At 45.2% G+C, this 19088-nt stretch overlaps 1 protein-coding gene and 1 non-coding gene across 25 annotated transcripts in view; one reads left to right on the plus strand and one right to left on the minus strand.

Moving 5' to 3' along the window:
- Positions 1 to 19088, minus strand: part of PLEKHA6 (pleckstrin homology domain containing A6) — a 191081-nt gene that overhangs the window by 87267 nt on the left and 84726 nt on the right. The window lies entirely within an intron of this gene.
- Positions 6392 to 6467, plus strand: TRNAQ-CUG (transfer RNA glutamine (anticodon CUG)). Its single transcript has one exon. It is a non-coding gene; the product is annotated as a tRNA-Gln (tRNA).

Genomic DNA, 19088 nt, shown 5'->3' on the forward strand with positions numbered 1-19088 from the left:
TGGAGCCAGTCTCGCTTGAAAAGGATTTAAAAACCACCACGACAGAGAGGCCTCTGATCACGAAGCACTAGAAGACAGAATGGGTCCTGCAGCCTAAAATTTTCTGCAACCTTTGCAAAAGCAGAAACTGAAACTCTTTATCAGGAAGGTTCGGCTGTGTTTTTGACACACAGATCTGGACTGCCGTAAACTAAGGAGCCAGGATGGCTGGAATCCAAACCAATCTTGCGTGTTGGCTTCTCTCTTTGTTTTCATATCCTTTTCTTCACCTCTCTCCTCTCCCTCCCTCCAGAATCCATATCGTTCCTCTGATTAAAGAGCTGCTCGCCTATTTGACTGCATTTCACTCAACTTGCTGCAACGCATTTGGTGCTGAAAAACTGATGGCATTAATCAGACTAAGTACTCTGGGGACTCAGGGGTTAAACCCTCCTGCTTTTTTTATTATTATCAAAACCTGACCTGTATCCTGGAAATGTGCTGGCACCTGGTGACTTCCATGTTGTTGTTGTTTTAAAAGTGATAGGAATCTCCTATTTAATGTCCTTTTGCAGGTTTAAAAATAAGAATATAGCCACCCACTAAGATTTCTGTGTCATAAGATTGGAATCTAGACTCTCTTGGTGATTCTGTGACATCTTGGCCAACAGACTGAGCAGATAACACGAGATCTAATGCTTTAAAAGGATGCATCTTTACAACATCAGACAGAAATCCAGAGTGGAGCTGCCTCACAGGCATGAAGGAGGGGCATAACATTGTAAATGCAAGCCTTCACTGGCTCCATATTGTTTGAAGGATGGCCTGGAACTAATTAGCACTTTATAGAAAGAGGTACTGCATGAAAACCATCCACTCGCTGAGATGCTGCAGGCACAGGGAAGCTTCCAAGTTAAAGAGATATTCTCCCTTCTGTTTACAGAACTGTTGAGTATCCTGGAAACAGCTGGTGGATCATTTATGAACATTACACATGAATGCTCATAAAGCAGCAGCTGATAAGAGAATCGTGTGATATTGGTTCATGGATCTGCAGGCTCATCAATAAATGCAAGGCAGAATATCAAGTGATGCGATATCCCTTGCAACAACATGTGAGCAATTCCAGGCTCTCTGCATGTGCTTCTGTCCAGCACACTTATGCAAATGACTTCATTTTTTTCTGAAACTCAGCTCTTCGCCTGTATTTTAAGGGCTTGTGAAGATGAAAAACAGGGAGAGATTGGGTGGCAGGGAGAGAGAGAAGCGCCATTATAGCATAGCATTTGGGGCGATCTCTGCACAAGATAGAGGGCTGTGTTTGCACATAATGCTAAGCTGAACAATGGCTTCATGAAAATGTGCAAGCTCCTGGGAAGGAGATTGCCTCTGCTTTGCTCCTTCCCAGACCTTTTAGCTCTGGGCAGTGCAGCAGCTAAGCTAAGGTGCTATCTGGACCCAGGATCACAGTTAAGCTCTCTTTTCCTTAACCCTTGCAGTCACTTTGCTCTGTACCAGTAATGTCCCGGTATGCGATGCCAGAACAAGGAGGCCAGATCTATTGCACTGCCCTTCCCCACCAGCTGCTCCTGGAGGTGTCTGTGCCTTTGGGAAGCAGCCACCAATAATGCCTCTCCATGCGTCCTTGCTAACATTTCCCACCGGAAGGAAAGCAAAGGCGACATCCTTGATTAAACTGATGGCACATATGGGAGGCGCTTTACAGAAAAACCGAACAATGCTGTACCTAATCCTCCTAAGCTGGTCCTCAGTACCTGCAACAACAAACCTACCCCGCTGCTGTTGTTTCGTTGCATGAAATCTGGTATTGGTGGGGAGAAACCCGTATCTCCTTCTATACAGCGAGGATTACGAAGCCTCATCATCCTGCCTCCACCTGGTACCAACCTGAAGGCATCTGCACAGCAGCTGCTTCTGGCTCCTTGAACAAAGGGGCACAGCCTGGGGCAGCAGGTTTAAGGCAGATAAACATACCAAGGAAAAGAAACAGACTCTCTCCCCCCCCCCCCCGAAGTCTGTAGCCTGATAAAATGGCCAGGAGCACAAAGGGAAGGCTTTGTCTAGGCCAGGGAGAGGAATCAATCAGCAGAGAGCAGGGAAGGAGAGAGGTGGTGGATTTATTATATTCCATGAACGTACAATAATAAACAGACATCTGATTGCTTGCTGTTTCGTTCTCCTCCCCCCCCCCCCCCAATGGGCATTTATTACTCCTTGCCTGGAGTGCTTTTTAGCAGACAGAGGCAGCATCTTATCGCTGGACATTGCTCAACCTATGCTCCTTCCCATACAATACCACGGTCCATGTCTTATTTATTTTCCCAAGGCAGATCGACAGGCAGCATGTAGCGGCAAGGCCTCCCATCCTTGATCAGTGCATCGCAACCTCAGGGAGGCTGCTGTGAGAGAGGCGGATGGTCCTGCAGTCACAGTCTGCCTCCAGTCTCCTGCAGGGCCAGGCACTTACAGCTGGATCCTCTTTGCAAAGAACACAAACCTCATAGCCAAGGAGCAAGCTGTCGTGGCCGTTTGCCTGCAACAGAGCCCTGCCTGATTTATAGCAGCTGTGGAGCCAGCCTGCTGTGTCAGAGGGCCCTCCGCAACACCCATCACTTTAGGATCTGAGCACTTCTAAATTGTCCCATAAATCCTAAGGAAGTGGCTTTTCAAAGGTGTTCCATTCCCATTTACAGGGTTTCGCGACCATCTAGCCTAGCAGTAGTCAGGGAGAACATGACAGATGATGCCACAGAATTTGAACTGTCTGAAAACAGGATCTCTATTATGGGGAGCCTGGAAATCTAACATTCCTTTCTGCCAAAGTACACTCGATATCACCCCAAGTTTGCGCTCATTTGAAATCCCAGCCATGCATGTCCATTTTGATGGATCCAGACAGAGACACTATGAATGTTGATTCCAAAATTGAGATTTTCAAGTGCAGGAGTCAAAGCAAAAATGTCAGTAACAGAAGACATGTGATTAGCATGGGGGGGCAGGGATTCTTCAGCTTTGTGAATTAAACCCAAATGGCTAAATGGCTTGCACAAATAACTAGCCCTTGGGGAACATATTCATAACGTCTGAGTCATGCTACTCTGTTTCTCATTTATTCTGTCTTATTTTCATCTTTGCCAGCTAGAGTGATGACCTGATTTAGCAAACCCTGAGTTTTATAAAATGTTCATTCAATCAGGCAACCTTGCTCAACAGCAGGATATATACATCATTAACTCATCCCAAAGTATTAACAACTAAATTGAAACATTTACACTTGGCATTAAAGCGCATTTGCCTATGATATCTTACTCTCTCTTTTTTCCTAACACCTGATCCAGCAATCTGGAAACATATATGAAGCTCCCCAGACTGCAGGGACTCACCCCACCCCACCCCAACATGTTAATTCATCTTATTTCTTTAAAGCAATTTACCAAAAAGGTGAAAACTAATAAAACAAACAGCTGATGCAATTGCATTGCAAATTCAGATAAAATATAGCCGTTTAGCAATTCTAGTAGCTGATGCACAAAACCAGCCAGGATAGGAAAACCAAACAAAACAGATTAAACACTAAGAGCCTGCTGAACAGGATGAACTTAGCCTGACAGCTGAAAGATAGTAAAGGCGGTGTCAGCTGCCTCTCTGTTGGGCAGGCCTTAGTCTACTCCATAGAGGTTTGGTGGAGGAAGGAGTTCTGCAAATGCATAGGAAGGTGTGTGCTGAGATGCCTGCCCTACGAAGAAAAGCTTGTTGTGGGAGCTTTGTTTGTGCACACAAGGATATAGGAGACTCCATCCAGCTGTGCATTCATTTCATCATCACCGCTATTATTCAATTTACTCATCACCTTACACTGAAGCTTCAAGGTGACATGCGGTTAAAACTGTATGAAACATAGCATCCAATATGCTATAAGTTGCAATCAGTACACATGCATAATGTTTTATTGAGTTTTTATATATGTTGGAAGCTGCCCGGAGTGCTGGGGCAACCCAGTAAGATGTGTGGGGTATAAATCGTAAAATTAGCATTATGGAATGGGACGTCCCCATTTTCATCGGAGAAATGTTGGCGGGTATGCAACTCTGACGGCTTCCCCCAAAGGATCCTAGGAATGCAAGTCCATACAGCTGCAATTCGCAGCACCTTTAGCAAACTACAGGTCCCATAATTATATGGAGGAAGTCATGCGCTATAAATGTATGGCATGGATGTGACCATATTTGAAAGCTGGGAATAATGGTTTATTAATGGGTGTTTAGAAATCCAGGGAAACGGAGGAGTGATAAAAGGACATTGGCTTATCAGTTAGTGATTGGCCATCTGAATTCACCTATATCAGGGTGGAAAACCTCAGGCTTGGCAGGGGGAATGTGGCCTTCCAAGCCTTTTTATGTGGACCCTGCCCCTCTTCCCTAGCCACACATACCCCAGGCCCTGCTCCACACCATACTCAGGTACCTTTCTATGTTATTTTGTATTCTGTACCTGAAGCTGTTCCAAAGTGTGTTTATAGAAGCCTGCAATTTTGGGCCGGAATGCAGTCTGTTTTGCAAAAGTGAGAATCACATCTGTTGCTCTGTCATGTTTGCTTCTAGATCTGCCTGTTATGAGCATGTGGCCCCCAGAAGGTTGTCTATGAGAGAACATGGCCCTTGGCCACAAAGGATCTCCCACCACTGACCTATATCATCAAAAGGAAGAGTGTCTGATACACTGAACCACCATATACAGGATTCCAGAGACAACTGCTAGTTTCCTCCTATGACCATTATGTCACTGGGGGTGGGAAAGAAGCTGTCCGAGAATAGCAGGACTGCCTTGTTGACGTTGCTCAAAGTGTATGTAGGTGGTGCTGCACCTTTCTGAGAATCGAGATACGAGGCAGCCAAGAAGATGTGGCTTGCCAAAAATTAGCTCAAGCGCCTGCTCGTGTTCTGGCTCTGTGCAAACATCATATGGCTCACAGGCCTTAAAAGCCTGGCCCAGGTATTGGCAGATTTTGGGGGAATTTTAAACATCACCATCTGCTGGACTTAAAACATTAGAAGAGAAAACAACAGCTAAATTCCATGTTCATTAAAGTCAAGCTGAACACTGTAAGAAGAAACCACAGGATGGAGAATTTTTTGGGGAGCACAGAAAAAACAGACCTACAACAATAAAGCATCCTGCATCCGTCAAAGTGCGGTCTTGGGTTTGTTCCCGCGCAATATTATTGCTAGGCAGTCTTACTTTCTGTTCCGCACCAGCCTGTTAGATAGGGCCAGGCGGAATAGGCGGAAGGATGGAGGATGAAGACTATCAACAGCTGCGAGCCACAAGGGCTATGCTTTGCATCCACAGTAGGCAGGATGCAGTATGCTTCTGAATAATGGTTGCTGGGACTGCAGAAGGGAAGAATGCTCCTGTGCTCATGTCCTGCTTGTGGGCTTCCCACAGGCACCTGGTTGGCCACTGTGAGAACAAGATGCTGGACTAGATGGGCCATTGGTCCGATCCAGCAAGGCTCTTCTGAGGTTCTTAAGGGCTGTAGAGCAACTGCACTGGCAGAGCAACTGCTTTGTATGCAGAAAGTCCCAGGTTTAATCTCCCAGTATCTTTGGCTGGGAGGCTAGAAAATACTCCCATCTGAGACCCTGAGAACCGCAGCCCATCTTTGTAGATGATACTCAGCTAGCTGGACCAACTGTCCAATTTGGTATAAGGCAACATCCTAAGGGATGTTGTAATCACAAGTGAAGAACCGAACCTCGGGGATATGAACTTCTCAGAGATTACTGAGTGGTGACATTCTGATGTAATGCTAAATCATGTTTCAGCGCTATGCAAACAAGCCTAGCTTCCTGCCAGGAATCTGGGCTTCTTCTTTCTGCATATCACACAGTGTGTCTAGCTATAAACCAGAAAGTTGGTGGTTCAAGTCCACCCAGGGATGGCTGTGGGCAGGATTCCTGCATGGCAGGGGGTTAGACTAGAAGATCCTCAGGGTCCCTTACAACTCTATGGTCTATGAAAAACTAATTCCCATCTACCCGCTGCCTTTTTTAAAAAAATACCCCATCCTAGTCTTTCCGCTTCTTCACTTTGGTGTATGTAATACGTTTCTGTTGCTTTAACTGACTGGTTTGTGTGGTGGTGATGCTTTATGAATTGATACTCCCCCTGGAACTTTTTAGGATCAGGTAGGCTAAGGCTACTAATAAAACAACAGCAGCAACCACCATCCATAATGTCCCCCATCATCTTCTCTTGATATCAGGAAGAGCATGCCCACTCGTGAAACATAGGAACACAAGAAGACGCCCAACACCAGCGGTCCATGAGGTGGTGGTTGAAGCAGTAGCAGCACCCTCCTGCTGGCAGTGGTAGCAACTGTGCTTGATGGGACCAAGAGTTAGCTCAGTTGGTAGAGCATGAGACTCTGAATCTCAAGGTCATGGTTTCAAGCCCCATGCTGGGCAAAATATTCCTGTACTGTAGGGCTTGGACTTCCAACTCTACAATATGATTCTATGAATCTAAGGATAGGAATGAGGTGGGGATAAGATGGACCCCCCCCCCCATCACAAGTTGCGGCTGCCTTATACTGGGATCAGGCCACTGGGTCCAGCCAATGGGTCCATCTAGTTCAGCACTATCTATGTTGAATGGCAGCAGCATTCCAGAATTTCAGGCAGGAGATGCTTCTAGCCTTACCAGGAGAATGCTGGGAATTGAATTTGGGACCCTTCTACCAGGAGGTTTTGCAAACAACACATTCCTGAAAAACAAACATCATTAAACAAAGCAAATGTCTTCCTACAAGTTTCCAAGGTACAGGGAAGCAACCCAGTGCACTTTTGGTTTTTATCATGTTGGCAGCATTGGCTTCACAAAACAGCCAGCTTTGCACAACACATGAGCTGAACTGTGGCTTACCAGGAATGCACAAATATGCAGGTTCCCAGAGAGGAGCTTGCAGCCAGTTTGCTCCTTCCCAGTCATTTTTTACTCCAGCGTGTTTTACTTTAAACCACACTTTATTCTGTCTTCCCATTGTTTCCTTACCTGTTGATTTGTGTGTTTTATGTGAGCCTTCACACCATTTATAAGCAACTTGTGGAAATCTAGCAGAAGCTCAGGGCTTCTTTCTGTGTTAATTGTTTTTTTTTTTGGGGGGGGGAGTCAAATTGCAACCCTGTTAGCTCAGAAAATCATGAGTTTTGTGTTGACAATGGAGGTGGTATTGCAGCCTACAAATCCATCAAAAGCCACAGTTCCATAATGCAACTGGTACTGCAGTGCAAAAGGAATATTGTGACTGAAGCACCAGCTTGATAACCAGAAAGACTCACACAATAAACCCCTCATCTGAATGCAGCCTTAGCAAGTTTTCCAAGCCCAGGTTCAGGGTTAATCTCACTCCTCACTAATCAGTAGCTTCAGCCAGGAACAAACCTTGGTTATTACTGGTTATTACTTAGAGTTAGTGAGAAATCTCAACCACAAACCTGTATTCAACTTCTGCTGCCAGATTCTAGACATTCCTGTTGTACTACTACTGCTTTCATCATACAAGCCACTATAGATCTGCGTCCAAACAATTGTTCATTACACAGAGCTTGCACACTTGTTGCTCATCTGTTGTAGTGAATTAGTAGGGTGCCTCCAGTCGTCCTTTTTATTGTGCATTCATGATGATTTGTTCTTATGATGGCATCAGAGCACTTATACGTGATCTCGCTCTCCATACTGCTTGCACCTGCAAATGTTTCGAGGCAGACACACTGCTTCATTTCCAGTCAGTGTGTGTCCTGTTGCTTCCTGCTGCATTCCTGCAACTTTTCTGACCACAAATGTTTGTGTGTGTTTTGGTTCTGTTTTTGTTGCACAAGAGTGCCTCTACAGGCGGCAATAATGTGGTAATACTGGGGAGGATTTGCAGGTCAGCTAATAAAGTGAAATGATGCATGGAAGGTCCAGTATAAATGCACCACAAATGGACTATTATTCCATTAATGGCATGTTGCAGAAGACATGTTGCCTTTCACTATCACTACACCAGCTTATTGCGCCATAACTTCAACGTGCCATAGCTGAAATCAACTGGGGATCTCTGAGGGACGGCCTCAGAAGATTGGAGGTGGTTGGCCACCCAGCCAGGCTCCTCTGGAAGGCTCCAGCCTTCCAGGTGGTCTCCAAGGTTCCCCATTTAGGCAGGTCATTTTTCTTTTCACGGGCAGAATGCAAACCGCATAAGTACAGAAAATCCCTCCTCTCTGTTTCCAATTGTCCAACGCAAACAAACTCCAAACCCCAGGCCCCGGGGCAGCTATGGAAACTCACACCACAGTGCAGCCACACAGAGAAGGAGACGCGAGTGAGGCAGAGAAGCTGGCCTTTGTCCTTCCCCTCATGGGAGGCAAGGGGTGGTTCAGCCTTCCTGGATTTCAGTTCATGCATTCCTGGGGCCACTAACTACGTTTAAGGCAGCGAGACTGTAAAAACATCACCAAGAAAGTTAAACATCTAAGTGAGCCAAGACAACTTCCAAAAGGGCAGCTGAATTCTTGCATCACTTATAGATCATAGAGGGGTTGTGGAACAGAGGTAAAAGCAGGAATCTTATGCCACCCTGGCCTTCGGTGCCATCAAAACCAAAGTCTAGTCAAAACCCAGAATTTTGATGTGAGCCACGAGCTAGCCAGATTCTGGCTAAATCAATCACAGCTGCACTCACACACTTTTTGCATGGTTTACTCACACACTAGGGTGGTCTTTTCCTGGACTCAATGGCTGGGTGCATTCCTTAATGCAGTTTCCCATTCCTGCACCATGGGCAATAGTGTGGGTAGGAAGAGGATATAGGGATGAGTGGGCATCACTTGACAGATTGCATTTCACAAACTTCCAAGACCTAAAGCACTTTTTTTCTGAATTAAAATAGGAGGGACACTTCGCTCTTAAAGAGCTTGCTACTAGAGTGTGTGAGAATGAGCCACTCTCCAAAGAGTCTGCCTCCTCTCCCTTAGGTTAGCATGGGTATGTCTGCAACAGAGGCAGCTCAAAGGAAGGGGATTGGTTAAGTTGGCCCCCACCGATGGCACAGGCCCAGTGAGACACTGAGATTGCACTTCTCCAATCTGGCTCAGGGTGGCCAGGAACCTGCCCACCCATCCACAGGATCTGTGCAGTCAGGCAAGGCGTGCAGGCTATTCTTGGTGCCTCAGTGGGAAAATCCAGGCACTAGCATGCATGGGGGGGAGGGGGCTCCCCACTCAGCAGGTGGCACTGTTAGAAGCATGAGTGAATTGGGGCTCAGAGGGAAAAAAGACAGAGAGAGCCAGTGAGAGTTTCAGGAGGTGGAGAAAGGCAGGAGGGGAGGAAGGAGGCAGAAGGGAAGACTGCAAGCAGAGGGAGAGAGGCAGGAAAGCAGGCAGACAGATGGACCAATGGAGATGAAGGAGGGAAGGCAGAGTAGAGCGGACCTGACCCCAATGGCTTCAGAGGAAGTCACTGGGCTCGTTTCAACCCCAGAAGCTGCCTTCTAGGATACATACTGAGGAGGCCTGCATAGAGCAGCAATTCTAAAGAAGTTTGTTAGGGAGCCTCCTTTGAGTGTGGGCAATAGTGCTGTATTTCTGAAGCAGAGATTATTCCATCCCATCCAAGACAGCAAGAGTGGGGAATCTCAGGTGCCGGGGTCAAATGCGGCCATCCAGGCCTCTCTATCTGGCTCTTTGAATTCTCCCCAGCCACATGCTGTTTCCCCAAACCCTTCACCAGGCTTGTTTCACACCCTCCCAGAGTGTTTTTGCCTGGCTGGAATGTGACCTTGAACTCTGATAGTGATCTGGATAGAGGATAAAGACCGGTGGCTCAGTGAGTGTGTGCAGGCACTGGTCTGTTATACAAAGCTAAGGTTTACATTCATTGCTCCACTCACTTTCCCCATTCCATTCCTCTTTTTCAAACCATCTGCAAAATTTTGCCCTTACAGTTGCCCTACAGTTGCAAACTAAATTGAAAGTGGGACCACAGGTGGTTGCCCCGATATCATCATGAGCACGTATCATCATGAAAGCACAATAAAGAGGATATTGGATCTGGAGGGGCCCTTCTCTCCATTAAAATGAAAAGTGGGGTTAGGGGGTTTCAACAGTCCTGTGGGCCTTGCATTTGCCAGGAGAGGGCACAAAACACACCCATTAGCAGGAAAGCCATTATGGTTTCTGCCATGCACTCTTCTCCCCACCAAAAATAATAATTTAATTTTTAAAAAGTCATATCAGCATTTTTGATGGGCCTTTCTCTGTTCATAACGACAGTAGCTCCTCTATGCTGTGAGGGTGGGCCAAGTGCTGTTGTCATATCCATTTAGTTATTGAACTAACCCTCCCAGTTACTCCAAGCCACACAGGAGAACAGATCAGACTGTAGTGTTGGTTTCGTTATCTTAATTGTTAATTTCCCCTGTGCAAGATCTGGCATGTTCAACACATTTGGGGAATTCATTTGGCATTCAGTATTCTGGCACCTAGTGGGTTTTGCCTTCTGTATCTTCTTTTTCCCCTGCTCTCCTTCTGTTCGGAGGCATGTAAAATACCAGGAGGGATTAGCATGGTGGGGAACCTCCAGACCTTGGGCCTGAAAGGGTTTTGCAGGGCTGGCAATGGGCTGCCAAACTTTGCTTGCCAGGAGGACAGAGGAGAGAAGGATTAGCAGGGCAAGGGAAGAGGGAGTTCCTGCATGGAAATTAAATGATGGATACACTAAAGCTACCTGCTACTGCTCAGAGAGCACTTCTGCCCACCACTGCCAGATAAATCCACCAGGGTCCACTGCCAGGATTGGGTTCACCAGAACTCTCACCTAGAGCTGACCCTACAAATGTATGTACTGTAATAATAGGGGCACAGTCTGCTGCCAAAATGGCACTTCTTTCTCCCACCCCCACCACGTACATGTTTTTATCATACACAAACATCTATAAACATCTCTGCCTGTTTATGCATATCTTTAATAACTCTGGCTCAGTGAAAGAATGGGCCAAAGGAATCACTCATCTAGTCTGATGGCTGTTTAAAGGGTTCTTCAGTGGTTAAAGTCCCTCTCTGAAAACCAGTGCACCCAGGATGCACAACTCTATGAAATCTTGCAGTACTGTATATTTTGAACCCTCCTCGATCCCTAAGCTGAAGTGTGGCCCTCTCTGCATGTTAAATTACCTCTGTTAAATGAGCACTGGAGAAGCCAGTGTTTAGGACTTTGCCAACTACTGTCTCAGCAGTTTGCAGGGAATCAGGCAGAGATCCTCCCATAATTGATTCAACACAACATCAAAGAAGGGAGCATGTTTTGCGGTATCACCTAAACATTGGGGAATCCAGGCATCCAGGCATGGCAGCTCACAAGCACCACTCTGCTTCTCTCTGGATTTCTAGTTCAGCCCAATGCCTTTTGGATGATTTTTGAAACATCTGGATTTCTTTTCTCTTACAAGCATGCCAGAGAGAAAATGAGGCACAGCTGTTAAGTATGTGGGCACTGGCCCCGTTATGCAATTGATCAAAGGTCGAGAAGGGATCCCACAGAGGCTTGCCTGTGTGTTTGAACAAGTGCTCACACTAAGACCTGATTCTCCAAACAGATTTCATTGTTCACATGAGAAGTCCTGACTTTAGTGAATGAACATAAAGTGTGATGGGGGTGTGGGGGGGGGTCGTGAATATGACTGGCAGGCAATGGGTTTTCCCAGCTGCCTCAATAACAAACTTTGCTGCTAGCCACATCCACAACCAGCAGGATTGTACACCAATGCTTGTGTAGGTTATGATGTGAACCATAATATATTCATGTACAGTTGTCACATGGCTGCTTACCTCCCTCCCTCTCTGGATTCCGGTCCAAAATCTGCTAGTTAAGCGTTGCTGCTTCTCATGGGGCAGCTGCTGGTGGAATACATTTTCCTTCAAAACCCACTGAAAGCATCATTGTTATCAATCATTAACAGCCACCTATGCTGCCAGAAAGCTTTAACCTCTTGACTGCAGGATTGCCCTTAAAGGCAAAGCAGACGGGCATGATTTTAGCCATGCCTACTTCACCTTTAAAAGAAACCCAGACCCTTGCAATTCTCTAGAACAAAGGTGATGCATACAAGCCCTCCTCTCTTCATTTCAAGTTAAGGCATCACAACAGCAAGGCAACTATGAGCTGGTGCAAACCAGCTATGTAACCCCTCGTTGAGAAAGCTGTTCTCCAGATCACACACACAGTGGACCAAACTCCACTTAGAACCCACTCTTCCTTCAAAAGAGCCTTTCAATCCCACAACAACTTTGTAAACAGGCAGGTGCTTTTTGCAAAGCCACCCAGCTGCATAGCTGAGCAGGGATTTTAGCATGGCTGTCCCCCATGCAAGCCCAGCCCTTCAACCACAGCACTCCACTGGCTCTGGAATTTGTCACATTCACCAAGTGCAGTTTGTCATGCCACACATCCTCACCCCCTGAGAAGGTTTCAATCAGCGTGAAGCTTTCAGCTGGTGTGCAAAATCTATGGCTTGTGCTCTTGGCAAATGGCTCAGTTTACGCATTTGTCATGTGCATTGCGCAATCTGGGCAGGAGTCAAAAACAACAACACACTTAGCAACAGCTAGAGATAATCTAGCCTCAAGGCCACATCTGGGAATGCCTTGGGCTAACAGGCTGACATATCTCCTCTTTGCTCTCAAGATAGGAAGATGCCTTTGCCTAAGTCTCACGGGGAACATTGGCCCATCTCCTACCCTGGAAAAATCATCTTCTAAAAGCACCATAAAGAATAACACATTTATTACTGAATAAACTTTTATGGACAGGAATCTACTTCATCAGATGCATGAATTTTTATCATCCATATTGACAGATTTCTACTTCATACAGCTAAATCTGATGCCTTTTAAAGCAAAAACTTCCAGCGTGTTAGCTATATGAATACTGTCTTTCATTAATTGCATTGAGCCATAAATCTATTTCCCTGAGTTTTCAACAACCAAAACTACAGCTGCAGATTAATTCCCCAAACTGCAGCTTTCTACTGTCAGCAAGGACCTTGGGTTGTTGCTGTTTTTTAATCTATGTGGGAAAGGCATGTCCATTCCCCCTCCCTCCCCAAATGCTCAGCAATTTATTCCCAAAACAAGAAGGCGGTTGACCACAAGGTTGCTATAACCTAAACATATAGAGGGGGGGGGGGAGGCACAACAGCAAGCATCACTGGCACATCACATAATGTTCAGATTTTTATATAATCCATTTCACTTAACAAGCCTTATATGGAAGTTTAGACGGACTCGTCGGAAAAGGTTGCGTGATAAATACGGCCTTAGAAAAGCTTCAAACTGGAATATGGCATCTAGCAGAAGTGGCCTGGAATCGCCCACAATCTTCATTAGGCTTGCACATGACAATGAAATTGTGAGAACAAGTGTACCTTTTTAAATGCACGTCATCAATGTGATCTCTTCATTATGAGAGGCAGATCCAGACAGCAACTTTCCACCAAGTGTCCCTTCTATTTGGGGAAGAGATCACTTCCCCAACTATCAAGCCTTGCCCCAAGGAGGTTACAGTCTAAAACTCAACCCAAGGGAAACAACAAGGTAGAGATGGAAGGAGTAATACGTGTGACCTCACCCCAGTTATATGGGTTAGAGGCTTTGTTGCAGCAGTAGGGCATCGAAACTGGGGGCTGAGCCAAAGGCCTCACAAAAAAGTACCGTAGATCTTGCAAGGAGATTTGGAGGGAGGAATTTAGTTGACTTCAGGCAGATAAGACCATTCTTCCATCCATGTACCTGCCCACTTCACCAATTAGCTTATTTTAGGGATGGGCAGAAGGTAGATTCAGATCTGGTAAATGCTGTGTGGTTTGAAGTAGATGGACAAGAATTTCTAACTTCTGATGTTAACAATAGCAGCAACAGTGCCAAACACCCTCCCTGCAATACAGACTGCTGAAATGAAGAAAGCAGTCTTGGGATTGTCTGGTACTCAAAACAAAGCCTGGGCTTTGGCGTAGGTTTGGAGGGGATCACAAATTTGGGGGTTTATAGTTAATGAATTCTTTAATTTTAAGTATGTCTTTTGTACTGGGCTCTCTGGTGGGTGATTCTTGGAGTTCCAATAAGAAACAAAGTAGATCCCGCAAACCTTAGGAATACAGTGCAAAGAACAGGTAAAGAATAGACACTTCTCAGAAAGATGGCTACAAAGCAAATAAATAAGACCCACCCCAACAGGACTTTCAGTGTGATAAGAGAATATAAATAGCATTTCAGAGTTACTGATTATCCACACACAATTTAAGTGAATACAATTTGACAGTGACCCCAATTATTAGCAAAATTTGCCACTCTAAAACAACTTAGCAAGAGGATGGGTTTACAAGTGGCCAAGAAAGAAACTCTTCCTTAAGGCCGATTTTTCAGGTAACCTGGGTACTATTTTATAGCAAGTAACAGTTGAAATAGCAAAGGTGCAGGAGAGAAAAGAAAGATGGGAGGGAGGTCAGGGAATGTGAAGATTTGTTGACTCAATGAACTGGTTTGTGTTGTACAGTATATTTGCAGTTCTGATGAGCAGGTTCTCAATGCTGATGCTGCTGATTCACCTATCATTGAACACTGATATTGCTGCTTTGTATCAAATTTTTTTACCATGCTGTTAGCCAGCCTGAGGTCTCTACAGAGCCACATCCTGGAAGGAAGAAAACCAAGTGAGGCTTGGTTAAAAGGGGTCAGCCTCTTTTCTTTGGCCTTAGCCCCACCCCCGGCCTTGCCGTCCATTGTCCTCCCTGGCCAAGGGCAGGTGAAAGGCCAACCCAAGCAGGTGGGAGGCACCCGTCCAGGTGAGCGCCCCCCCCCCAGCTCAGTGCCGCAAACCCCACCCACCTTTAGGGAAGGGAGGGCGGAAATTGGCAAGACATAACTCGTAAATCAACCAATCAAACAGTTTTAACTTATTAGTCCAGCTTCAATAGTAGTCAAATTTAAATGAGTAATATTCTATGTTTATTACTGCAGTACAGCGCTCTGAGAGGAAGGAAAACAAACAAGCCCCAGTGTTGCTCAATTGCAGGTTGCATGATTAATGCAAATGCAAGCCTTTCTAAAACACTGCCTATTGACTGGTAACCAGCGCTTGATTACCCAAAGTGTAAAATTGCTGCAGCAGATCAGCTGTCAAAGACCAATCAAGCCAAGCAATTACCTAAGAAAGGGAGGCAGGCATCAAAGCGACAGTCTGTCACTTACACAAATTGTGTCAACAACACTCCCTCAAATTCTGCCTGTACCAGTGGAATCAGCACTTCCATTGACTGGGGAAAGTGTTGCTTTCAGTTCAATTCCCACCTCTTCCAGAGCCAAATCTCATAAAGTCACAGTTACTTGTCTACAGAACGGGGTGGATATAGGTGTGCTGAGACTTTGAGTTATCCTAGTTTTGGAGTGATAGCTATCTCCACCCACCGCCCCCTTGAGGATCAATTTCTCAGTTTGCTAAACGTGGGGTTTTCACTGCAAAATATTGCAAAACTATTGCAAAACTTTGGCAGTGGCTTGGAGTGAATTGGACAAACAATGTTGGAACCCCCAATTTGATGTATCAATTCCGCAGTTTGGGGGTGCTGCAGAACCTGGGGCTTTCACTCCAAACCCTTCAAAATGACTGCAAAACCCAAATTTCAGAGTTCATAGTTAATGAAGCTATCATAGAGATAATTAGGAAAGGATTAACTGCTGTCCCCCGGCACTCCCTGGCCCTAATCCCATTTGGAAGATCCTGTAACTACTACAAACTAAAGCAAGAAAAGAAAAGAAAACGGGAGATAGTCCGATAATGGATCTCACATCTTACTCTGCTTTGTCCTATTAACAAGTCTCATAGGGAAGGATACATGAAGCTGCCATATAAGTTGGTTCATCTACCTTAGTATTGTCTATAAGCGGCAGTAACTCTGCAAGGTTCAGACAAGGATTCTTTTTCAGCCTTTTCTGGGGACACAGGAACTGAACCTGGGGCATGCACCTGTTAACCTTTATCTCAGAAGGCAGTTCCCCATCTGTACACTGGGAATACAAAAACAATAAGTATTAGAAGTCACCCCAGAATTGGCCCTACTAAACATCTTCCAGGATAATAATGCCCACTCACATCATAAAGAGCTCATAACCCACCTACTCTCAGCAGCCAGAAACATCATAGCCAGACACTGGAGAGACCTGTCAGGTGTCAGCATGGACCAATGGACCAATGGTATCAAATAGTATGGGAAACAGCCTTATTAGAAAAACTAACCAATAAACTGAAACTGATACGGGGACAAATAGAAGAAAATGCTACCCCAGTATGGCTCCCCTTTATCACATACGCAGCCCAACAAGACAACAACAAGAATCCACCAACAGCATACAAATCAATCTGCCTAACCTGATTCAAAAACACCCACCCACCCCACTCAGACATGAAAACAAAGTTCACCACAGTCAATCACAAACAAACTGATCTGTAGAAAATGTAACTTGAAAAAATAGACATTGCACATACTTCTGTAAACCAATAAATCTTTAATAAAAATATATGTGTTTTTTTTAAAAAAATGAACAAAATATAGAAATAAAGAAAGCCTTTTGCCAATTTTAGTCAGTGTTTACATACGGTAACTGACAAAAGCAGCAACAACAGCAACAATTTTAGAAGACCTACCTCCTTGTCCAGAATAAAAACTGTAAAAGTTTTCATTATCCACTTAAGTTTTACTCAGGTGATTCAGCTGAAAACTGCATACACCTGAATTAGAAGCCACAGCAGACAAAAACAACAACTGCAGGGGCTGGATAAACTGCAGATACCAAGAACGATCCTGTCTGAAACAGGATTGTAAAACCAAAGCCCTTTCACAAAAAAACAGCTTCGGAGTTTGTCAGTAAACACGTTTTATAGGCCTCCCTGGTGATTGAGAAGAGGAAAGTCAGCTATAAAATTATTTATTTGGCCCTATTACCATAGCATCTAAGCATCTGCCCACTCACTCTGCTAAATATTTATTCTCACCACGCCCCTACAAGGCAGGGCACTGTTGGAAAAGTGATCTGTGGAAGCAGAGTAACTTGGCTAAGATCTATGGAGTCTCGTATCACTGTTCCATTTATTGTTTATTGTTTTTGAGAAAGAGATTGAAATTATGATGCACTTTCTTCAGTTGCAGTGTATACAAATATTTTCCCTTCAGACTCCACTTCCTTTTTACCAGCACAACTGCAAGCAGCTGGTGAATTGCATGTGTCCCGTGCAAACCCCTCCTAGCACCGCTCTTGCTAATGAACTCTTGTGTGTGACATGGTTATGCATCTGTTAGTAGGGACCGACAGAGATATTTTAATCATCATTCTAATGTATCTCCAGAAGAAGGCCGTTTCTGGCTCGAAACACTTTGGACCCAAACCATCTTCACCATGAAACATAAAAGACTTCCATATCTTGGTGGTTTAACACTTTTGTTTAATTTGCAACCATACAGAATGCAAGGCAGGCTGCCATAAACCTCTTGTGACACTTTCCCAGAGGTCACAGTACCAGTAAAAAGGGCCCAAGCTAAGCTGTACAGGATCTGCCTTGCACTCAGATGGACCCAAATTCAATCCCTGGCATCTTCAGGTAGGTCTGGGAAAGACCGTTAGTCTGAAATCCGAAGGAGCCATAGCAGAGAATTCTGAGCTGAGTACAGTGGTCACATTGGAAACTACTTCTGTTGTGGCATTATTATTATTTTATTATTTATTGAATTTATATACAGTGGTACCTCGGGTTACAAACACCTCGGGTTGCAAACACTTCAGGTTACAGACTCAGTTAACCCGGAGGTAATACCTCGGGTTAAGAACTTTGCCTCAGGATGAAAACAGAAATCGCACGCCGGCATCAGCGGGAGGCACCATTAGCTAAAGTGGTACCTCAGGTTAAGAACGGTTTCAGGTTAAGAATGGACCTCCAGAACGAATTAAGTTCGTAACCAGAGGTACCACTGTACTGCCCTATACCTGATGGTTTCAGGGCAGTTCACAGGACAAAATCAGAATATAAAACCACCTTCAATGACACACACATGCTCCCATTGCTAAGGCTACACACGTACTATATGCAGAATGAGTAATTACACTCAAAATGACATCCTCTCCTTGCATATCTCCCTTTAGGGAGCACATCTCAGGGCAATGCTAGGTCACAAACTAAAAAGTGCTCAGTAGTACACTGCTTGTTTTCATTGGAAACTGCAATATGGGAAACCTGACCACAGCTTTTGGGCACCTAGTCAACATTTTAACTAACCGGAAATGCCTGGAGTCCCCAAAAGGCTTCCGATAAGCTGCCATTCACAACAAAGGCTGATAGCGTTTGGAAGGGACCCGAAGGCTCATCTAGTCCAACCCCCAGGGAATGCAGGCATAACCAGCAGAGGTGTTAACTGAATGGGAGCTGCAGGACTTGGACTAAAGAGAGCTTCAGGTCGGTGTTCAGGAAGACTAATGCAGACAAGTGTAATGATTGCAAGATAAAGCACGGGGCAGAATTGAAATCAAGGAGCTGCTTTGGGGCTGGAAAAACAGTGTGTGTGTGTGTGTGCATACATGTGGAGCTGGACACATAGGTCTCCAAGTCCAGAAGAAGAAAAATGAGACTGTGCACTCGGTTATCAAGAAACAACTATAGAAAACTTGAGATGACAGCAGCAGAAATCACAAGACCAGGCTGAGATGCATCAGCAGAGTAAAGAAGAAGGGAGGAGCCCCGGGTTGAACTAACGGGGCAAGTTGCCACAACGGAATCAAAGTGTCCTACCAGAAGTGTGTGGGCGGGCTTTGCATGCAATTTTCAGTCGGCCTGCCAGTCCTCATTTGGAGAAACAAGCCTCCAAAAAAGTTCTTAAAGGCATCAAAGAAGAGTGTGACAGGAGGAGGAGGAGGAGAAGCAGCAGCTGGATACTCTCACCCTTCTCCCTGCCACGGACCCAAATGCTGCGCCTCTTCTGGCTTCAGCCCTACGTGCCCTTGAGCTGG

Source organism: Podarcis muralis, chromosome 5, assembly GCF_964188315.1.
Source record: "Podarcis muralis chromosome 5, rPodMur119.hap1.1, whole genome shotgun sequence".
Lineage (NCBI taxonomy): Eukaryota > Metazoa > Chordata > Lepidosauria > Squamata > Lacertidae > Podarcis > Podarcis muralis.